The sequence below is a fragment of the Telopea speciosissima genome, chromosome 1, assembly GCF_018873765.1.
Source record: "Telopea speciosissima isolate NSW1024214 ecotype Mountain lineage chromosome 1, Tspe_v1, whole genome shotgun sequence".
In the NCBI taxonomy this organism is placed as follows: Eukaryota; Viridiplantae; Streptophyta; class Magnoliopsida; order Proteales; family Proteaceae; genus Telopea; species Telopea speciosissima.
In genome coordinates this window covers 58,219,754-58,244,918 of record NC_057916.1, presented here as the reverse complement: position 1 = coordinate 58,244,918, position 25,165 = coordinate 58,219,754, and positions in this window count along the sequence as shown.

Below are 25,165 nucleotides of genomic sequence, written 5' to 3'. Positions count from 1 at the left end.
GGACCAGGGTTTCACTTCTTTGGAGACGAGAATAGGGTCTGTCGAGCAGTGGCTAGATTTCTGGGATAGGTTCTACGGGGTTAACTCTCTCCAGTCACAGCCTCCTCCAGATGACGTACCTCCGACTGAGTAGCTCTAGTGCAGCTCCGGACATTTTATGCTTCGTGGTTATGATTACTTTTTTTTTTCCGTGGAATGTACTTAATTTAGTGTTTTTCTTCTTTCCAGCTCATGTACTTGTTGAATTGCAGTTCCTGCAATCAAACTTATATGATTATTGTTAAGTTAATGAAAATTCTTGCTTCCTTGTTTAATTGCATCTACCTCCCCTATAGCTTTTAATTATAACATGTTTTATTGTTTAAAGCTTATTAGTCCTAGTCTACAATCCATAATCATAAGAAGAGCCTCACGCTCTGATACCAAGCTCTGTCACACCCCAAACCACCCCCTAGGAGGAAAGGGGAGGGGACCTGAATTGCATAACGGCAATCCGTCAAATCCCACGGATCTAGAAGTTGTACTTATGATCATGGAACCACAACCATCACTTTACCATAGGCAAGATCAGAGTGGAGAAGAAATAAACTACAATTCAATAATAAAGGGAAGCATAGCGATACGGGGAAATGGTGATAATATATACATAAGATAGTTTGTACATTTTCCTTCACCCACAAACAAAGAAACCAAACTGATAAGTACAGAACTACATACATACACTTATACAGGGTGAGCATACTCAACCCCAAAAAGAAGTAAAAGGAAAATACAACTGATCCACAGTCAGAATGGGGAAAACGCCTAGCCAAACAAAAAGGAGTTCCCACAACAAAACATCCGAAGCACTCCTCAACGGTCTTCATCCACGACCACAGAGAAGGTATGCAGGATCAGTATGACCTCCGTCGGGGTCCACACCAACATCATCGTAACAACCAAGATTCTCCTCCTCGAGATAAGCCTCCATGCCACACTGGCATGGATCTGGAAAATCATCTAAGAAAAACATTGTACAATAGAGTGTGAGCCCCCCCGAGCTCGTGAGAAAATAACATCAATCATGCAAGCACATGCAATCACAATTCACAGTTCACATGATCCTACATGATGTGCAAGTCCAGATTATTTATTACCCACCTAACAGTACAACTAAGTCAAGTCTGTGCTACTACAATCCCCAATACATGTATCCCTAGTGCGGGCTTCTAACCCCTTCCGGCGATACACCCATTGAGTTGTCGGAGAGGACCAGTCAGCTCCCGCATCAGTCACCAAGGTCAGGCCAAATAGCCCTCTGTGATTAACCCGTGGGATAATCCATTTCTTTTCTCTTTCTTTTCTTTTCTGGCTTATAGCCCAGTATATAGCTCAATATCACCATTCCGGTGTTCCTTCATTCATTTTTCTCTTTTCTCATTTTCTGATGGTCGCCCCCACAGGCATCTAACACCTAAACCCCTGTTGGCAAGGGTGCGTAGCACGGGTGATGAAACTCTAGCCCCATGTCTATATGGCATCGTATGAGTCTGGTGGTGTCAACCGCATCCCATTCTACGGGCTACCACAGGCCTCATTTCCAAGCTGACTACGGCATCTAGTCTAACAATCACAATCGTCATATAAGAATTCACAGTGTTGATCAACAGACAGACATTATGCAGTGATTTGAGTAATTTGAACAAAAGTAAATAACACAGCATATATAATTCAATTCTAATTAGCTGACATAGAATCATAATTACACATGCACATATGATAGTATTATTCACTCACCTGAGTTGGGTTCTAGATACTTGTTAGCAAACTCAGTTCCAACAACAGTCTGATTGTTATCCTCAAGCGTGGGATCAATTCCTAGATGTAAATCAAAAGTTGTTATATTAGGGTTTCAGTCTATCATTGGTACTCCTAGGGTTAACCTAATCTTACTGGGTTGACCCGGTACTTGGTTGGTACTCATTAGGGATCACTGGGCCTTGCATTGGGCCTTAGGCTCATGTCCCGGTGCCTCAACCAGTGTCAATGGCATAAAGGGTAAAATAGTCATTTTAATGGTTGTACCTGACCCTAGGTCAGATAAAGCCCACAGTGCTGTCCACAGCTTGTCTGTACTGTAGAACCATGCACAGCAGGGTTTCTTTCCCCGGCGGGACCCACTAGGGTTCCAAAATACCTTCCCATCAAGGACAGATGTGGGGAAGGGCTTTTTAGTCATTTCCTAACCTCCCACAGTGTCCAAAGGCCATTGGTTGAGATTCCCCAAAGTCAGATCAGCAATACAGCAACTTTCCATTCACTGGGCGTTGGCTCTGGGCGATGTCTGCATCGCCCAGTGGCTGCAAATCAACAATGGGCTGAGATTCCAAGGTTAGGCTTTTCAGGTTATGCCCAAACCTGATCCTCTGCATGTTTGGGGGATCAGGTAGCACCTGGGGTGACCTACCTCTTGATCCAAATGGATCATCCATCAGGTCCACCATCAGGCTGCCAGAAGCTACCCACACAGCCCAGTAAATAGTATCACAGGGTTTTCTCTAAACTTGGAATTCGATTCCAGCCACATGAAGGGCTGGAAATGGATGTAAGATAGCGATTCAAGGCTGCAACCACCTAAGGTTTGATCTCTGCAGCCATGGCTTGCATCCAAGGCTTCAATCAGTCAACCAGGAGGGATTTTGGGCAGTGCAGCTGTGCACAGCCAGAATTGGCTCACAAGAACAACAAATTAGAATTATATGTTTGTTCAAAAATCACAGATCTATCATGCTTAAAGCTAGCATGCCTGATCTGGAGCTGTTCTGGGAAAACCCTAGCTGTTCAAGGCTGCCCAGGGAGCAGAATCATATCAAATGCAAAGGAGAGATGGGGACAGCAAAGGTACATAGGTATTTTTATACCTAAAATGGTCTGAAGAAGCTCGGTTCCAGCTGAGATGGGTGGCAGCCAAGCTTCCCTCCTTCTTTCCCCTTCCTTCCTCTTCTTCCTCTCTTCTTTCTCTCCTTCTTTTCTCCTTTCTTTCCTCTCTTCTCTCCCATGGATTTCAGATATGTCAAGGGCTCTAAAATGAGCCTAAGGCCAGCTATTTATAGGCTCAGCCCTTTCTAAGGCTTGTTTGCCTGGGAAGGCCTCTTTTAAAAATCAGTTTTTAAATTGATTCTGAATGATTCTGGGCACACTGGTGGGGTCCAAAGTGAACGAAGGGTATGAGGTGGTCCTTCAGACTTCCCTCTATCAGTGGAGAGTACCCATGTCCATATAGAGTGGTCCCCATAATTAAAAATCAATAAAATATACAAAACAGCCACTGGGCGATGTCACTGGGCCTTGCTGCATCACCTAGTGCCATCGCCCAGAGAATTCCAACAAGCTGAAATTCAATAGGGCTTGCACAAGGGTTTGACCCTTGGTCAGGGCTTTGTCCCCACATGCCACATAGGGGATTTTACACACTTTTTAAGAGGTGGGTCCCACCATTATAAAGAGGAGAGAGATTACTTGGGATCCAAACCATATATCAAGCTGTGAGCTGCATAGTTGCAGGGGTCTGCTATCCATCTTCTGACAGGTATATAGGGAAACCTGTTCAAAGTATTCTCACTGATCTCATTGAGTGGAGTGATGCTCCACAGTGATCCTGGTTGTCTAGATAGGGGTTCCTGCCCTTCAATAAAAAATTCAACCAGCCAGGAGCAGGGTTTGACATTTCTCCCCACCTTACAACAATTCCGTCCTCTAAATTTGCTTACTTTGTAATAAAAAAAGTTAGGGATACTTCTCCTTCATTTCTTCTTCACGTTCCCATGAAGCTTCTTCTACTGGATTATTTCCCCATCGAACTTTCACGAAAGCAACGATGGGGTTTCGAAGGTTATGTTCCTTTCTGTCCAATATCTCCGTAGGTTGCTCTTCATAGGTCATATCCACATCCAACTGTTCAGGTTCAGTTGATAATGCATGTGTCGGGTTGTTAATATACTTCCTCAGCATTGACACATGAAAATGTCATGGACGCCTGACAAAGATGGTGGTAGAGCCAGTCGGTATGCTATAGGTCCCACCTTATTAAGAATTTCATATGGACCAATGAATCTTGGGCTCAATTCACCTTTCTTGTTAAATTGTAGCAATCCTTTAGTTGGGGATACTCAAAGGAATAGTTTTTCTCTGACTTCAAACGCGATGTCCTTCCTTCTATTATCTGCATAACTTTTCTGTCTTAACAGGGCTGTCTTGATCTTTTCTCTTATAATATCCACCTTGTCATAGGTCGCTTGTATCATCTCAGGTCTAAGATATTTCCGCTCGCCAACTTCATCCCAATATAACGGAGTTCTACATTTTCGTCCATAGAGTGCTTCGAATGGTGCCATGCCAATGGTGGAGTGATAGCTATTATTGTATGCAAATTCCACCAGAGGTATGTGAGCATCCCAACTATCATTCATTTCCAAGACACAGGCTCGGAGCATGTCTTCCAGAGTCTGAATAGTTCTTTCTGATTATCTGTCCGTCTGCAGATGGAAAGTTGTGCTAAGATTTAGTTGAGATCTGAATGCCTGTTGCAAACTTCTCTAAAACCTTGAAGTGAATAGAGGATCTTTGTCAGACACAATACTAACAGGCACGCCGTGTAACCGAACTATGTTTTCAACATATATAAAGGTAAGCTTCTCCATTGGATAACTTATCTTGATCAGTATGAAGTGTGCCGCCTTTGTTAGTCCGTCTACAATCTCTGGCCATATGCCCTTCCTTATTGCACTGGTAACACTTAAAGGGTGAAGCAGCAGGTGTTGAGGCTTGGCTCACTTGACTTGTTGCTGGTCGGGCTGGCAAAGCTGCTGCTGTTGTCGCTTGGGTCGTCGCAGGTTGAGCAGGTCGATTAAAGGTGGGGCAAAAAGGGTTCTGACCCACGTTCAACCTACGATACAGAGTCGAGATGGAGTTTGAGTTGGTTCCGCTGTAAACTTTATTTGGCCAGGTAATAGTTTGGAAATTGTTTGGCCTTTTGCCCACGGACGATGTCACAGCTTTCTCTTTCTCTTTCTCCTTAAATCTATCTTCTATGGTTTTCGCCTTGTCGACTATCTGTGCATAATCCCTAATGTCCATGATTGACAACACGGATCCGATCTCAGTCTTGAGACCTTTCTCAAATTTCTTCACCTTACTATCTTCTCCTTTCAAATGCTCTGGAGCAAAATGGAACAAATCCTCAAATCGCTGTTGATAGTCCAGCACTGACTTAGTTCCTTGCACCAATGCGATAAATTCCACTTCCTTCCTGTCCTTAAAACTCTCAGGAAAGTAGTTCTTGAAGAAAACTTCCTTAAATTGTTCCCACGTGAGGTTCGGGTGAGTAGCTTCCAAATTAGTCTTTGTGGCTTTCCACCAAGCTTCAGCTTCATTCTGCAATTGATAACCCGCACATATCAACTTTTGTGCATCCGTGCACTCAAGTACTTCAAATGCCTTCTCTAGGGAACTAATCCACCGTTCCGGCTGCATTGCTTCTGAAGTTATTTTAGAAAATGCAAGCGGTTGGAGTTTCTTGAATCTCTCCATAACCTTAGCGGTAGAGTTCTCCACTAGATGTTGAGGCACAGGTGGTGGAAAGAGTATAGGTCGATTGGGTGGTGGTGGTGCAACGTGCATCATGGTTGCAAACTATGTAGACATCTAACCAAACAATTCTTGTTGTTGTTGCATGGTTCGCATCATCATGGTCATGAATGCAATCACGTCACCGGCTGCCACACTTGGCTGAGGTGCTGCTGCAATAGCTTGTGTAGCCGCTGTTGCTTCTGATGAAGCAGCCGAGGCCTCAGTTCCGTTAGGCAGCTCAACCTCCGGTACCACTTGAGGTTGTTTACCTTTACGACCTCCACAAGAACTTCTAGTGTTGATAATTGTTGCTTCTCTGAAAAGAGGAGCGTGTTCAATATTCCAATATCTTCTACACGGATCAATAATTATTCCCTAGCTAGAGCAGGTACAAATCTAGTCCACAGTTCCAATGAGTTTCATGAGTCACCCCCATAAGGTGGATTGTTAGATTCATTGTCTTGGTTTATTAGGTGATCTGTCTTATTGAATGCTTTATGTTTCACTTTTTTATGCATTTTATGTGTCAATATGCTATGCATGGCACTAATGAAAATTTCCAAATTTTTAAATAAAGACTTTTAATTATTTACTTGATCTAGCAGGCAAGCATCTCCAGTTTCTTCCCGGTCACAAACTCCATCGCAAGCAGAAATTCTATGTCAGCTCTTACCTCTTCAGCTAATGTCATAAAATACTCGTGTTCTTCGGGTCCACTAATGACAGCGATGGCTAAATAGAAATCCAACCGGTTCTCGGCTTAGGGCAACACTAACTGTATCTGTCTCAGTCTCTCTCGTAGATGTCTAATATAGATCATGATGCTGGGGTCTCCAGGCTCAGCCAAGGTAATAGGTCCTGTCACAGAAAATGGTTCTAGGCATTAGGACATACTTAATTAAAAGAATTAAGTACATATCTACTGAAATTTTAGTAACTGTGGATAAATTTTCTAACTTTTGGGTTGGCTCGAGGTACCTTAACGTCTAGATGTTCTCGACAGCTAAACCACCTCTTAGATTCCTATTCTTGGCTGACCTACATTGTGGCTAGGGTAATACCTATGCTTCCCACACGTAATACATATGTAATACAACATACCTACGTAACTATGTTTGGTTTACACAACAACACTCCAAGCGGTTTGTACAATACAATACTCAAACATGTAGTAATTAGCTAGTACACACCAATCATTCTACACATTTATTTATATATATTAAATATTTACCATAAGCATATCAACAAAAGTTTTTCAAGCCCTATCTGTTCTATTGAACCCTCAAATTGAAATTTCACCCCTTTGGGTTTATGAAGGTTGTGTTTGCTTAGTACTCAATTAATTTAAATTTTTTTATATATTTATTTATTTATATATATTTTTTTTGAACCATCTGAGAAAGTTCATATTTTTATGTTTATTAAGGGTAATATGGTCAAATCCCAAGCCCTTATATGTAAATAGCCCAAAACAGCAAAATTGCACACACTGGGCGATGTCTCTGGGCATTGCCACATCGCCTAGTGAATCAGGGCGCGGGGTTTTAAATCCGAGAGGGCCCCATTTGATTTCTATCTTGTTCTAAACTTCTCTAAACACTTAGGAGAAGTCCTTGGAGTGTGAGGGGACCACATCAACACCAAATCTTGGCATTTCCTCGAGTCATTTGTGATCCTACACGTGCCTAGGTAAGTTTCCTTGGTTACTTTGTCTTTTCTTGAATTATTTTTATTCTCTTTTGCTTAGGTTAGGGTTTTTGTTAAACTTCCAAGCCCTAACTATGGTATTTTCTTTCCTTTTTGCAGAAAATGTCTACAAGCCATCGCACTGTTAGGAAATCGGTAGCCCAGAAGCGGCTACGGGTTGAGTCAGAGGATTCTTCGTTATCCTTGGTACCTCCTTCATGTTCCACGGATGATTCTTCTTTGGAGGAGCCTACGTTTGATCACTTCTTCTTCTCTAGGTACGAATATGCCAAGGAGTCGAAAAACTTTGAATCTGTAAAGATAGTGAACGGCCAAGTAGTACAGGTACAGGACTTCCACCAATACAACCTTTATGCCCGATTCAATGCCCTACGTTGGGCATCGATGTTGTCTCCTATCGAGCCTTGTTATCCCAACTTGGTTCGGTACTTTTACTATGACCTGGGGCCTTCTAGTGCACTGGGGTTCGGAGTTGAGAGTAGGGTGAAGGGAGTGGATATCAGGCTGACCACTACCCTATTGATAGAGATTTTGGGCTTACCAGACACAGGAGAGAGGGTTTACTATCAGCCTCGTATGGATATATCTGAGATGTTTTCTTTGGAGACTAAGAGGACAATCTTCAAGGCTTTGACAGGTTCTCCGGACACGCCTAATCTTGGACCTCTTACTAGCCTAGTGCCAGGGTGATTAGTAGGTGTGTAACCTACAATATTTACCCTAAAGGTGGGAACAAGGGCAGTATTTCTATGATGAGAGCGTACATTACCTATTGTCTTCTGGGAGCTAGGAAGGGGGGTCCAGTCATAAACCTCCCATATCTTCTTCTGCAGGTGATGCTCTACCATGCACGGAACCCAGCTAATGGGAACCTTCCCTATGGGAAGTTCCTCACTTTGGTCTTTCAGTACTTTAGGGTCCCATTGGAGGGTAAGTATGTTGATAAGGCCAGATCCATGCCCATAGCCAAGACTTCCATCCTGAAGATGAAGGTACCTGGGGAGGATCTACCAGAGGGGGAGGAGCAGATGGGGATGCAGCAGGGAGAGGAGCATGGTGATGATGTACACGATGAGGTGGTGCAGGGGATGGAGCAGGGAGACATTCAGGGGGACACCCAGGGCATACATGTAGAGGAGCAGGGTATAGGTCCAGGCGACTTCGAGGGTTTTGACACTCAATTTACTAACCTACCTGCATATGAGACGACCGGTGCCACTAGTTCTCAAGTGTCAGGGCCTTCTGATTCCGCACAGGTGATGACACACTTTCAGAGCCTCGGTACCCAGCTCTCTAGCTTGGCGACTAGGATGGACCAGGGTTTCACTTCTTTGGAGACGAGAGTGGGGTCTATCGAGCAGCGGCTAGATTTCTTGGATAGGTTCTACGGGGTTAACTCTCGCTAGTCACAGCCTCCTCCAACTTAGTAGCTCCAGTGTAGCTCCGAACATTTTATGCTTCGTGGTTATGATTACTTTTTTTTTCCTTTGCTTTGCTTATGTATCTTTTTTTTTTCCATGGAATGTACTTAATTTAGTGTTTTTCTTCTTTCTAACTCATGTACTTGTTGAATTGCAGTTCCTGCAATCAAACTTATATGATTATTGTTAAGTTAATGAAAATTCTTGCCTCCTAGTTTAATTGCATCTACCTCCCCTATAGCTTTTAATTATAACATGTTTTATTGTTTAAAGCTTATTAGTCCTAGTCTGCAATCCATAGTCGTAAGAAGAGCCTCACACTCTGATACCAAGCTCTGTCACACCCCAAACCACCCCCTAGGAGGATTGGATAGGTGACCCAAATTGCATAATAGCAATCTGCCAAATCCCACAGATCTAGAATCTGTGCTTACGATCATGGAACCACAACCATCACTTTACCATAGGCAAGATCAGAGTGCAGCAAAAATAAACTACAATTCAATAATAAAAGGAAGCATAGCGATACGGGAAAATGGTGATAATATATACATAAGATAGTTTGCACATTTCCTTCCACCCACAAACAAAGAAACCAAACTGATAAGTACAGAACTACATACATAGACATATACAGGGTGAGCATAGTCAACCCCAAAAACAAGTAAAAAGAAACTACAACTGATCCACAGTCAGAACGGGGAAAACTCCTAGCAAAATAAAAAGGAGTTCCCACAACAAAACATCAGAAGCACTCCTCAACGGTCTCCATCCACGACCACCGAGAAGGTATGCAAGATCGGTATGACCTCCGTCGGGGTCCATACCAACATCATCGTAACAACCAGGATTCTCCTCCTCGAGATAAGCCTCCATGCCACACTAGCATAGATTTGTAGAATCATCGAACAAAAATATTGTACAACAGAGTGTGAGCCCCACCAAGCTCGTCAGCAAATAACATCAATCATGCATGCTCATGCAATCACAATTCACAGTTCACATAATCCTACATGATGTGCAAGTCTAGATTATTTATTTGCCACCTAACAATACAACTAAGTCAGGTCTGTGCTACTACAATCCACAATACATGTATCCCTAGTGCGGGCTTCTAACCCCTTCCCGCGATACACCCATTGAGTTGTCAGAGAGGACCAGTTAGCTCCCGCATCAGTCACCAAGGTCAGCCCAACCAGCCCTCTATGATTAACCCGTGGGATAATCCATTTCTTTTCTCTTTTCTTTTCTTTTTTTGGCTTATAACCCGGCATATAGATCAATATCACCATTCTGGTGTTCTTTCATTCATTTTTCTCTTTTCTCATTTTCTGATGGTCGCCCCCACAGGCATCCAACACCTAAATCCCTATTGGCAAGGGTGTGTAGCACGGATGATGAAACTCTAGCCCCATGTCTATATGGCATTGTATGAGTCGGGTGGTGTCAATCGCATCCCATTCTACGGACTATCACAGGCCTCATTTCCAAGCCAACTACGGCATCTAGTCTAACAATTACAATCATCATATAAGAATTCACAGTGTTGATCAACAGACAGTCATTATGCAGTGATTTGAGTAATTTGAATAGAAGTAAATAACACAGCATATATAATTCAAGTCTTATTAGCCGACATAGAATCATAATTACACATGCACATATGATAGTTTTATTCACTCACCTGAGTTGGGTTCTAGATACTCGTTAGCAAACTCAGTTCCAGTAGCAGTCTGATAGTTATCCTCGAGTGCGGGATCAATTCCTAGATGTAAATCAAAAGTTGTTATATTAGGGTTTCAGTCTATCCCTGGTACTCCTAGGGTTAACCTAATCTTACTGGGTTGACCCGGTACTTGGTTGGTGCTCATTAGGGATCACTGGGCCTTAGGCTCATGTCCAGGTGCCTCAACCAGTGTCAGTGGCACAAAGGGTAAAATAGTCATTTTAATGGTTGTACCTGACCCTAGGTTAGATCAAGTCCACAGTGCTGTCCACAGCTTGTCTGTACTGTAGAACTAAGCACAGTAGGGTTTCTTTCACCTACAAGACCCACTAGGGTTCCAAAATACCTTTCCATGAAGGACAGATGTGGGGAAGGGCTTTTTAGTCATTTCCCAACCTCCCACAGTGTCCAAAGGCCATTGGGTGAGATTCCTCAAAGTCAGATCAGCAATACAGCAACTTTCCATTTACTGGGAGTTGGCTCTGGGCGATGTCTGGATCGCCCAATGGCTGCAAATCGACAGTGGGCTGAGATTCCAAGGCTGAGCTTTTCAGGTTATGCCCAAACCTGATCCTCGGCATGTTTGGGGGATCAGGTAGCCCCTGGGGTGACCTACCTCTTGATCCAAATGGATCATCCATCAGGTCCACCATCAGGCTGCCAGAAACTACCCACACAGCCTAGTAAATAGTGTCACAGGGTTTTCTCTAAACTTGGAATTCGATTCCAGCCACATGCAGGGCTCGAAATGGATGTAAGATAGCGGTTCAAGGCTGCAACCACCTAGGGTTTGATCTCTGCAGCCATGGCTTGCATCCAAGGCTTCAATCAGTCAACCAGGAGGGATTCTGGGTAGTGCAGCGGTGCACAGCCAGAATCGGCTCACAAGAACAACAAATTAGAATTATATTTTTGTTCAAAAATCATAGATCTATCATGCTTAAGGCTAGCATGGCAGATCTGGAGCTGTTCTGGGCAAACCCTAGATATTCAGGGCTGCCCAGGGAGCAAAATCATATCAAATGCAAAGGAGAGATGGGGACAGCAAAGGTGCATAGGTATTTTTATACCTGAAATGGTCTAAAAAAGCTCGGTTCCAGCTGAGATGGGTGGCAGCCAAGCTTCCCTCCTTCTTTCCCCTTCCTTCCTCTTCTTCCTCTCTTCTTTCTCTCCTTCTTTTCTCCTTTCTTTCCTCTCTTCTCTCCCACGGATTTCAGATATGTCAAGGGCTCTAAAATGAGCCCAAGGCCAGCTATTTATAGGCTCAGCCCTTAAAAGGGCTTGTTTGCCTGGGAAGGCCTCTTTTAAAAATCAGTTTTTAAACTGATTCTGAATGATTCTGGGCACACTGGTGGGGTCCACAGCGAACCAAGGGTATGAGGTGGTCCCTCAGACTTCCCTCTATCAGTGGAGGGTACCCATGTCCATATGGAGTGGTCCCCACAATTAAAAATCAATAAAATATACAAAAATAGCCATTGGGCGATGTCACTGGGCCTTGCTGCATCACCCAGTGCCATCGCCCAGAGAATTCCAACAAGCTGAAATTCAATGGGGCTTGCATAGGGGTTTGACCCTTGGTCAGGGCTTTGTCCCCACATGCCACATAGGGGATTTTACACACTTTTTAAGAGGTGGGTCCCACCATTTTAAAGAGGAGAAAGATTACCTGGGATCCAAACCATATATCAAGCTATCAGCTGTACAGTTGCAGGGGTCTGCTATCCATCTTCTGACAGGCATATAGGGAAACCTGTTCAAAGTAATCTCACTGATCTCATTGAGTGGAGTGATGCCATTCCAATATCTTCTACACGGATCAATAATTATTCCCTAGCTAGAGTAGGTATAAATCTAGTCCACAGTTCCAATGAGTTTCATGAGTCACCCCCGTAAGGTGGATTGTTAGATTCATTGTCTTGGTTTATTAGGTGATGTGTCTTATTGAATGCTTTATGTTTCACTTTCTTATGCATTTTATGTGTCAATATGCTATGCATGGCACTAATGAAAATTTTCAAATTTTTAAATAAAGACTTTTAATTATTTACCTGATCTAGCAGGCAAGCATCTCCAGCTTCTTCCCGGTCACAAACTCCATCGCAAGTAGAAATTCTATGTCAGCTCTTACCTCTTCAGCTAATGTCATAAAATACTCTTGTTCTTCGGGTCCACTAATGGCAGCGATGGCTAAATAGAAATCCAACCGATTCTCGGCTCGGGGTAACACTAACCGTATCCGTCTCAGTCTCTCTCGTAGATGTCTAATATAGATCATGATGCTGGGGTCTCCAGGCTCAGTCAAGGTAATAGGTCCTGTCACAAAAAATGGTTCTAGGCATTACGGCATACTTAATTGAAAGAATTAAGTACATATCTACTGAAATTTTAGTAACTGCGGATAAATTTTCTAACTTTTGGGTTGGCTCGAGGTACCTTAACGTCTAGATGTTCTCGACAGCTAAACCACCTCTTAGATTCCTATTCTAGGCTGACCTACATTGTGGCTAGGGTAATACCTATGCTTCCCACACATAATACATATGTAATACAACATACCTATGTAACTATGTTTGGTTTACACAGCAACACTCCAATCAGTTTGTACAATACAATACTCAAACATGTAGTAATTAGCTAGTACACACCAATCATTCTACACATTTATTTATATATATTAAATATTTACCATAAGCATATCAACAAAAGTTTTTCAAGCCCTATGTGTTCTATTCAACCCTCAAATTGAAATTTCACCCCTTTGGGTTTATGAAGGTTGTGTTTGCTTAGTACTCAATTAATTTAAATTTTTTTTTACATATTTATTTATTTTTATTATTTTTTTTGAACCATCTGAGAAAGTTCATATTTTTAAGTTTATTAAGGGTAATATGGTCAAATCCCAAGTCCTTGTATGTAAATAGCCCAAAACAGCAAAATTGTACACACTGGGCGATGTCCCTGGGCGTTGCCACATCCCCCAGTGCCATCTCCCAGAGAATCGGGGCGTAGGGTTTTAAATCCGAGAGGGCCCCATTTGATTTCTATCTTGTTCTAAACTTCTCTAAACACTTAGGAGAAGTCCTTGGAGTGTGAAGGGACCAAATCAACACCAAATCTTGGCATTTCCTCGAGTCATTTGCGATCCTACACTTGCCTAGGTAAGTTTCCTTGGTTACTTTGTCTTTTCTTGAATTCTTTTTATTCTCTTTTGCTTAGGTTAGGGTTTTTGTCAAACTCCCTAGCCCTAACTATGGTATTTTCTTTCCTTTTTGCAGAAAATGTCTACAAGCCATCGCACTGCTAGGAAATCGGTAGCCCAGAAGTGGCTACGGGTTGAGTCAGAGGATTCTTCGTTATCCTCAGTACCTCCTTCATCATCCACGGACGATTCTTCTTCGGAGGAGCCTACCTTTGATCACTTCTTCTTCTCTAGGTACGAATATGCCAAGGAGTGGAAAAACTTTGAATCTGTAAAGATAGTGAACGGCTAGGTCGTACGGGTAGAGGACTTCCACCAATACAACCTTTATGCCTAGTTCAATGCCCTAGGTTGGGAATCGATGTTGTCTCCTATCGAGCCTTGTTATCCCAACTTGGTTCGGTACTTTTACTATAACTTGGGGCCTTCTAGTGCACTGGGGTTCGGAGTGGAGAGTGGGGTGAAGGGAGTGGATATCAGGCTGACCACTGCCCTATTGACAGAGATTTTGGGTTTACCAGACACAGAAGAGAGGGTTTGCTATCAGCCTCGTATGGATATATCTGAGATGTTTTCTTTGGAGACTAGGAGGACAATCTTCAAGGCTTTGACAAGTTCTCCGAACATGCCTAAGTCTGAGACCTCTTACAGGCCTAGTGCTAGGGTGATTAGTAGGTGTCTAACCTACAATATTTACCCTAAAGGTGGGAACAAGGGCAGTATTTCTATGATGAGAGCGTACATTACCTATTGTCTTCTGGGAGCTGGGAACGGGGGTCCAGTCATAAACCTTCCATATCTTCTTCTGAAGGTGATGCTCTACCATGCACGAAACCCAGCTAATGGGAACCTTCCCTATGGGAAGTTCTTCACTTTGGTCTTTCAGTATTTTAGGGTTCCATTGGAGGGTAAGTATGTTGATAAGACTAGATCCATGCCCATAGCCAAGACTTCCATCCTGAAGATGAAGGTGCCTGGGGAGGATCCACCAGAGGGGGAGGAGCAAATGGGGATGCAGTAGGGAGAGGAGCATGGTAATGATGTACACGATGAGGAGGTGCAGGGGATGGAGCAGGGAGACATTCAGGGGGACACCCAGGGCATACATGTAGAGGAGTAGGGTATAGGTCCAGGCGACTTCGAGGGTTTTGACACTCTGTTTACTGACCTACCTGCATATAAGACGACCGGTGCCACTAGTTCTCAGGTGCCAGGGCCTTATAATTGCGCACAGGTGATGACACACTTCCAGAGCCTCGGTACCCAGCTCTCTAGCTTGGGGACTAGGATGGACCAGGGTTTCACTTCTTTGGAGACGAGAGTGGGGTCTGTCGAGCAGCGGCTAGATTTCTGGGACCGGTTCTACGGGGTTAACTCTCACCAGTCACAGCATTCTCCAGATGACGTACCTCCGACTTAGTAGCTCCAGTGCAGCTTTGAACATTTTATGCTTCGTGGTTATGATTACCTTTTTTTTTCCTATGCTTTGCTTATGTATTTTTTTTTTCCATGGAATGTACTTAATTTAGTGTTTTTCTTCTTTCCAACTCATGTACTTGTTGAATTGCAGTTCTTGCAATCAAACTTATATGATTATTGTTAAGTTAATGAAAATTCTTGCTTCCTTGTTTAATTGCATCTACCCCTGTAGCTTTTAATTATAACATGTTTTATTGTTTAAAGCTTATTAGTCCTAGTCTGCAATCCATAATCATAGGAAGAGCCTAACGCTCTGATACCAAGCTCTGTCACACCCCAAACCCCCCCCTAAGAGGATTGGGTAGGTGACCTGAATTGCATAACAGCAATCCGCCAAATCCCACGGATCTAGAAGCTGTGCTTACGATCATGGAACCACAACCATCACTTTACCATAGCCAAGATCAGATTGCCGCAAAAATAAACTACAATTCAAAAATAAAAGGAAGTATAGCGATACGGGAAAATGGTGATAATATATACCTAAGATAGTTTGTACATTTCCCACCACCCACAAACAAAGAAATCAAACTGATAAGTACAGAACTACATACATAGACATATACAGGGTGAGCATACTCAACCCCAAAAACAAGTAAAAAGAAACTACAACTGATCCACAGTCAGAACGGGGAAAACTCCTAGCAAAACAAAAAGGAGCTCCCACAACAGAACATCAGAAGCACTCCTCAACGGTCTTCATCCACGACCACCGAGAAGGTATGCAGGATCGATATGACCTCCATTGGGGTCCACTCCAACATCATCGTAACAACCAGGATTCTCCTCCTCGAGATAAGCCTTTATGCCACACTGGCATAGATCTATAAAATCATCTAAGAAAAACATTGTACAACAGAGTGTGAGCCCACCAAACTCGTGAGCAAATAACATCAATCATGCATGCACATGCAATCACAATTCACAGTTCACATGATCCTACATGATGTGTTAGTCTAGATTATTTATTAGCCACCTAACAATACAACTAAGTCAGGTCTGTGCTACTACAATCCCCAATACATGTATCCCTAGTGCGGGCTTCTAACCCCTTCCCGCGATACACCCATTAAGTTGTCGGAGAGGACCAGTCAGCTCCCGCATCAGTCACCAAGGTCAGCCCGACCAGCCCTCTGTGATTAACCTGTGGGATAATCCATTTCTTTTTTCTTTTTTTTTCTTTTTTGGCTTATAGCCCGGCATATTGCTCAATATCACCATTCTGGTGTTCTTTCATTCATTTTTCTCTTTTCTCATTTTCTGATGGTCGCCCCCACAGGCATCCAACACCTAAACCCCTATTGGCAAGGGTGTGTAGCACGGGTGATGAAACTCTAGCCCCATGTCTATATGGCATTGTATGAGTCGGATGGTGTCAACCGCATCCCATTCTACGGGCTAGCACAGGCCTCATTTGCAAGCCGACTACAGCATCTAGTCTAACAATCACAATCATCATATAAGAATTCACAGTGTTGATCACCAGACAGTCATTATGCAGTGATTTGAGTAATTTAAATAGAAGTAAATAACACAACATATATAATTCAATTCTTATTAGCCAACATAGAATCATAATTACACATGCACATATGATAGTATTATTCACTCACCTGAGTTGGGTTCTAGATACTCGTTAGCAAACTCAGTTCCAGCAGCAGTCTGATTGTTGTCCTCGAGCGCGGGATCAATTCCTAGATGTAAATCAAAAGTTGTTATATTAGGGTTTCAGTCTATCCCTGGTACTCCTAGGGTTAACCTAATCTTACTGGGTTGACCCGGTACATGGTTGGTACTCATTAGGGATCACTGGGCCTTGCACTGGGCCTTAGGCTCATGTCCCGGTCCCTCAACCAGTGTCAGTGGCACAAAGGGTAAAATATTCATTTCAATGGTTGTATCTGACCCTAGGTCAGATCAAGTCCACAGTGTTGTCCACAACTTGTCTGTGCTGTAGAACCAAGCACAACAGGGTTTCTTTCACTTGTGGGACCCACTAGGGTTCCAAAATACCTTCCCATCAAGGATAGATGTGGGGAAGGGCTTTTTAGTCATTTTCCAACCTCCCACAATGTCCAAAGGCCATTGGGTGAGATTCCCGAAAGTCAGATCAGCAATACAGTAACTTTCCATTCATCGGGCGTTGGCTCTGGGCGATGTCTGCATCGCCCAGAGGCTGCAAATTGACAATGGGCTGAGATTCCAAGGTTGGGCTTTTTAGGTTATGCCTAAACCTGATCCTCTGCATGTTTGGGGGATCAGGTAGCCCTTGGGGTGACCTACCTCTTGATCCAAATGGATCATCCATTAGGTCCACCATCAAGCTGCTAGAAGCAGCCCAAACAGCCCAGTGAATAGTATCATAGGGTTTTCTCTAAACTTGGAATTCGATTCCAGCCACATGCAGGGCTCGAAATGGATGTAAGATAGTGGTTCAAGGCTGCAACCACCTAGGGTTTGATCTCTATAGCCATGCCTTGCATCCAGGACTTCAATCAGCCAACCAGGAGGGATTCTGGGCAGTGCAGCTATGCACAGCCAGAATTGGTTCACAAGAACAACAAATCAGAATTATATTTTTGTTCAAAAATCACAGATCTTCCATGCTTAAGGCTAGTATGGCAGATCTGGAGTTGTTTTGGGCAAACCCTAGCTGTTCAGGGTTGCCCAGGGAGCAGAATCATATCAAATGCAGAGGAGAGATGGGGATAGCAGAGGTGCATAGGTATTTTTATACCTGAAATGGTCTGAAGAAGCTCAGTTCCAGCTGAGATGGGTGGCAGCCAAGCTTCCCTCCTTCTTTCCCCTTCCTTCCTCTTCTTCCTCTTCTTCCTCCCTTCTTTCTCTCCTTCTTTCCTCGTTTCTTTCCTCTCTTCTCTCCCATGGATTTCAGATATGTCAAGGGCTCTAAAATGAGCCCAAGGCCAGCTATTTATAGACTCAACCCTTATTGAGGCTTGTTTGCCTGGGAAGGCCTCTTTTAAAAATCAGTTTTTAAACTGATTCTGGGCACACTGGTGGGGTCCACAGTGAACGAAGGGTATGAGGTGGTCCCTCAGACTTCCCTCTATCAGTGGAGGGTACCCAGGTCCATATGGAGTGGTCCCCATAATTAAAATCAATAAAATATACAAAAATAGCCACTGGGCGATGTCACTGAGCCTTGCTACATCACCTAGAGAATTCCAACAAGTTGAAATTCAATGGGGCTTGCATCGGGGTTTGACCCTTGGTCAAGGCTTTGTCCCCACATGCCACATAGGGGATTTTACACACTTTTTAAGAGGTGGGTCCCACCATTATAAAGAGGAGAGAGATTACCTGGGATCCAAACCATATATCAAGCTGTGAGCTGCACAGTTGCAGGGGTCTGCTATCCATCTTCTGATAGGTATATAGGGAAACCTGTTCAAAGTATTCTCATGGATCTCATTGAGTGGGATAATGCTCCACAGTGATCCTAGTTACCTGGGTAGGGGTTCATTTTGTTAGAAGAAAACATTGACCAATTCTGCCGCTTAGTGATCTGAAATTTCCATACAAAACCCCATTTTTTTCCTTTAAATTTCTATAGCTACTGTTAAACCTGAATTTGATTCTAAACCTATTCTAACCTGACCCTAACCTACCCTAGGACCCTAGTATCTCTTTGTCACTTCTTAATAGATACATATGGTTGATTACTCATAGGACATAGCTTCTCGGTCTTCGAACCTATCAGCAACCAACTCATGGACTAATCTGACTTCGTAAACACAAGTAATACAAGGTAAGTGGGGATAGACTTGAATTAATTTGGGAATGTTTATTTCATTTAGATTGATTGTTAGGAACCATGCATATGAATGACTGTTATTCTTATTTAGAAATGATCTATTGTTTGATGGATATGTTTTATGGATATGGAATCGTGGATTTATGTTGATGCGATATGAAATGGTTGAAAATATAAATCTTGTGCTCGAATAAATGTTGTAGTCGGCTTGAAAATGAAAGGTATGGTGAGCCATAGTATGGAATGTGGGAACATTGTACACCTCATACGATGCCATCTAGTCTGCATAGGACTAGGAATGTCATTCCTTGGTGCTACAACCCTTACCAACAAGGGTTCAGGTATTGGGTAATCATAGCCCCCTGTCACTGAGGAGTGTGGTGTCTGCCGGGATGGGGTCCAGGCTATGATTATCAGGGCCTACCCACGGGGAGGTAAAAAAATAAATAAACAAAATACTAACGACCAGTGTGGGCTCCCTACAACAATTGAGATTACGTCTCGGGCAAGTGTGAAGGAACCGAGAATGTTTCCTGAGTTATTGGTGTAGTATAGACTTAGAGACATAGGCATTGTTTTTAGGTGAAATTAAGATTAAAAATTGAATCCATGCATCTATGATTTTGCTTTGTATGTGCATATGCTTGTGTGTGGTTTATCCTTTACTTGCTGAGCTCGGTGGAGCTTACCTCTGTGGAATATTTTCTTTTAGATGATCTTGTAGGTGGATGTAATGGTGGCAGAGATAATTACTTGGAGGACAGGGATGGATGACGTGGTGTTACCTTTTTGTTTTCTTTTGTTTAACATTATCTGTTTTGGTGGAAGAGTTTCTGCTATATATTCTAGAATAGTTGAGGGTGGGTCCGATGGTTGTGAACTTAGGGATATCAAACAGTTGGAACTTTCAATGTAAATAATATATATAAAACTCGTAAATACTTACTTTCCAGGCACTCAAATTAAGTAACACTTGTTATCTCGATATTGTGTTGTGCTTGTGATGTGTATTTACTGCATTTGGATCCTGGAGGTCTTTGAATACTTCGGGTATTCGAGTCACTAGCCGAATTCTCCCAGGGGGTGGATTGCAGGTGTGGCAGAATGGTATCAGAGAGTGGTAATCTATTTACACTCATAAGTGTCAGAAGCGGAAGTAGTAAGGTCCAGAGCCGAAGAAATTTTTAAAAAAATATTATAACATAAATATAAATGGGGGTAGAAGAACACCATAGGAGACTAGTTAGGTGCAAAAGCCGACAACATATTATAACTTCAAGAGCATAAGCTTCTACATGAGTCTTCTTTAAACATAACAAAGGAAAGGAAAATACAACTGATAACAAAGAAGATCTAAGAATAATAATAATTAATGAATTGTAGATATCTATAGACCTAGCTGTATCATAATTGAACCCTGACAGCTGATGAACACATTTATGTGTGAAATTATTCCATTTAATTCTGCATTTTTATCTGCTTAGAATTGAGCTATTCGAGTACTTTTCTATATTTTCAAGGTACAGGGGTATTTTTGGCATAGTTGAAATATTAGACGACAAGTGGATTTTCAGAGTCTAAATTGAGAAAATGAAGTTGGAGGAGTTCAATGCTACTCAAGCCCGACCCAATGAAGACCTCTTGTATTTTTTAGTTCAGGGGGTGGTCCCCACCTAGCTCCACTGAATTTGGTCTCAGGGGTATATTGGTCATTTTCCATGTGGATGATGCAAGCAAAGTCGAGCTTAATTTTATGGGTCAGCTATAATTTTAGAAGTTTTTTAGTAGAAAAATGTAAAAAAGGAATAATTTTAAGTGTAAGGGCAAAAAGGAGAATTGGAGTTTGAAGAGAAGAGAGAAGCTATGTGCTACCAACATTCTCCTATATCGCCTAAAACCTCTCCCTAAAATCTCTCTTTATTTTATCTCTCCCACCTCCTCCACGTGCTCTCTCCTTCCCATCTCTCCTATTTCTTCTCTCATTCCTAAAATCTCTCTTTCCTAATTAATATTTCTCCCACCATATCTCTCTCCCATTCCTTTTAAACTCCTTACATGTGATCTTTCTCGTATCTCTTTTCCTTAAATCCCATTCCTTTCCTAATTGCTGCCCACGGCTCTCTCCCCTCTCTCCTAAAAATCCAAAAATCCCATCACCAGATTCTCTCTTGGACATTATCCCATTCCCCTCAGAAACTCTCTCTCTATCTCTCTCTCTCTCGATTTTCTCTCCATCTCTCACGCTTTCTCTTTTCTTTTGCCATTATTATTTCCTTTTTAGGGGACCAGACCCTTTGATCGTTGGAGAATTTTTTTGGCTTCCAATTCCTTTCTCCTCCACAGGCTTTTTTGGACATCATTGCGCAGAGATCAACACCATCGTTAGTTGCCACACCATCGTCTCTACAATTGCTGCCTCCATCAACATTGCATCACCATTCACCTATGCATTGTGTTCCATGGAAGATCGTCATCACCATTGCTGCCCCTTGTCTCTTAGCGCCATGAGCGACTAAGTATTCTCTATCTTTAGGTGTAGATGAACCAATGGTAGTTGTTGTTTAAAATTCTGGTTTGCATTCTTAATTGCTTGATGTTGAGACTCCATCCTTACTTGGATGATTTTTAATTGATGTACTTAGTTGAAAGAATTTTGATTCTTTAATTCATTGTTCTTTTATTCGAGCAATAGTATTCTTTTCTTATGTGGTTGTACCAATGATGGATTATAGCTGAACGAACTAGTCATACCAAGCCCTTAAGCAAAGGACTATAGTACTTGTCAAGATAATCCATACCTAAGAGGGCTTACATTCTGTGGTGTTATTAGACCTGTGGTTGTAATAAACCGAAGCATGCATCAAAATTGAATAATAATTCCATTGGGAATTCGAACCCTAAAGGTAGCCTTCTTCCCATAACTTCATATCCTCGTTAATTTAGTTTTGGTTTCTTTTATTCTTAGCTTAATTCAGATTTATTACGATTTAAATTCCACCACTTCCACTTATTATCTTAGTTAATTCAGCCTTCTAGTTCCCCGTAGTTCGATCCCTTTCTTATCACTTAGTTTTAGGGTTTATTTTTTATCACTTAACGATATGATCAATAGCCAGGGACTTCTGCGTAATTGAAAGGTGAATAGAATACCTCCAGACTCAAACAACCCGTATCAAAATCTTCATCCATTGTTAGACTAAATCCAGTGTTTAAGTTAGGACACATGAGTACACATTTCTATTTAATCCTGCCTCAAAATTCTTCTATGTAAATGTTTCGATTGTAAATTTCAGATCCTAAAACAAATTTTTGTGAAGCATGTATCCTTGATTGATTCCATTATAATATTTAGAGAGTACAGATGTTGTCCCAATATATGAGATATGTCAAATCTTCTTATTGTATCCAAGTAATATATTCCCAAGTTTCTTTTCAGAAAACAATCATGATTCGAACTCGATCCAATAGAAAAGTTCTTTGTGGAGCATGTCCTCTGATTATTCATCCAGTCCATCCTCTCAATGAACCCCTTGCTCAGAACATAAAAATTCCTGCCTCCTTTGCAAGTGTAACTGAGGGTCTTCTTACACCAGAACCTGAGGCCTCTCTAGCTCATGCACCTGCACCTCCCTCTGTTATGACTGCTAGTGAGGTAGCTACCATCGTGGCAAATATGATGCATTCCATGCAATAGGAACAACAGACCTTCATGTAAACTATGAGTGCCCAATTCCAAGCAGTGATATGAGATAAGGCAATAACCGGGACACCTAATCCTACCATGTTTACAACCTCCACAGCTCCACCAGTGTGTTCAACTCAAGATACTATTGTAATCATAGGAGACATGATGAAAGATTTCCAGCAACAATAGGGACTATTCATAAGTAGTACCATTGCTGCGATGCGACAACAACATCAGCACTTTATGATTTGCATGAATGCATAATTTCAAGCTGTGCAACGGCCGTAGGCCGTACTAGGGATTTCACCTGTATATGGCACACCGCCTATGCCCGATAAATCTGTGGAAGGACAGGGTGTCACACCCCCATCCCTGAACCACGGGAAATGCAATCGGAGCATACAACTACGCTCTCCAACCACCAGAATCACTGATGCAGTACCCAAGACTTACTCATTCACAACGACAGATAATAGGTAAAAAAAAGAAAGGATTAATATTAATAACATCAGAGTTAGCAGAAGCTAGGTGATAGCATATAAAATATCATCTATTCAAGTTTACCCCTTCAAGTACAATTCGTTCTAATCAGGACCTATGTATTACCTACTATATAAATAATACATCTATCATGAAAGGAATCAAAAGAATACACCTATAATTCAAACTGAATAATCAAGTGCATCAAAAGATGGCCACCGCCATAAGTCACTTGTCCCGCCAAGGAACACACATCGCACAACACTCGGTCCATGCTCCACGATCTCCGGAGCCCACCAATCAACGTAATCAGCCTCGGGAGTCTCGTACTCGTGCCACTCGCTCAATGTACACGCATCAACTAAAAATATGTTTCCTCGAGGAGTGAGCTCCAACGAGCCCAATGAGTGGCTAAGCCACACAAACATACACAATAATAATAATGAATGGGGTTGTTGCAAACCATGCATGATGGACGGATACCAAGGTGTCCCATACCACCAAGGTAGACCGTACATCACATACAATTTACAATCATGCTACATGAATGAATGATGATGTATAGTTTTATTGTTATCCACCTAACACACAACTAAGTCGGTATAGTACTATAGCAACACCTTAGGTAGCATCCCGACATCGGTACCATAAACGGATGGTATACGGCGATGACAAACCCGAGTCACGCTGGAAGCTGCTTGTGCACGGTCTCCACCAAGAGATATACGCAAACCCCAAGTCAAATCCCGTCCTGGGTTCCGCCCAAAATACGGTTGGCGCCCGAACTTCCCGGTGGGTATACCCGAATAACGGTGGAACCCACGGTTTGACCGACACCTAACCCCACGGTAAGGGTCATAGATCTGGGTAAACATTTATCCTAGCCAGCATTCACCTATTGTATGAGTGAGTACGCATGTGCATAAGCCGGGGCCGAGTCCATAGATACCGAAATACGGTCGGCCGGCTATCCTCTCGCCCCTCTAGCCCATAAGCGTATACAAGTACGAGATGTGAATACCGAAGGTAGTCGGTCGGTCACCATCCCGTTTCCACCTAATGCAATGGACAATTCTAATGCAATTTCAATACGGTAATCTCAAGCCCAGCACCCACCGGCACTTGGATCCCTTTGAAGCCCTAGATCTACATGCCATGAGTGAGTCCATATTATGGAATCCCTAGGTCCAGCACCAACCGGCACCCGAGTCCCATAACTAAATCCAACACCATTCGCACCATAGTGCATAAAATAAATAATATCGCAAGACAAGAATGTAAAGTCCTATCAACATCTAAACATTTATATCGTCCTATATCTTACTAATAATTATATATTATAGCACACATGCATGAATGACATTCGCAAGACACGACACACAAACATTCCATAAATTAAGACGTTTGCTTAACTCACTCACACGATTCTCGGTCAATCGTCGATGCGGAGCTCTTCAAATCGGCGTTCGATGCCAAGTACACTTGTCCCCACGTACTAATACGCCCCCAAGCCGGGTCGAGTCCAACCTAAAGAGAGTGTACAACGTGGGGAGAGATTAGTGCCTTAGGGCTAGAAGAGTTGGGCCCCATAAGTTATCAAACAAGGCTAAAATAGGAGACCGGCACATCTGACAAGGCTATATCATGTGCTGTCCATGTGCCTGTCCATGTGCTGTCCCTCTCGAGACTTTCCCACCAGCGAGATCTAGGTTCTCGTGGACGCACTTGCATGTGCTGTCCATGTGCTGTCCCTCTCGGACCTCCCACCGCAGATCTTTCTCGGGGCCGGCACTTGCATGTGCTGTCCATGTGCCTGTCCCTCTCGAGACTTCCCACCGGATCTAGTTTCTCGGGACGGCACTTGCCTGTGCCTGTCCACGTGCGATCTTCTTGCTGTTCATGCCATTCGAGAATGGTTTTGCAGCCCCAAAGTCTTGGGCTAAAATGGGGTATTCTTTGGGGTTTTTAGGGGTCTCTTTGGCCATGAGAACAACTCCAACCAAGGTGCCATAGCACACACCCAACATGGGTTTGTAAACCCCATGATCGATTAGGTTTTCCTCCATTAAAATACATATGGAAA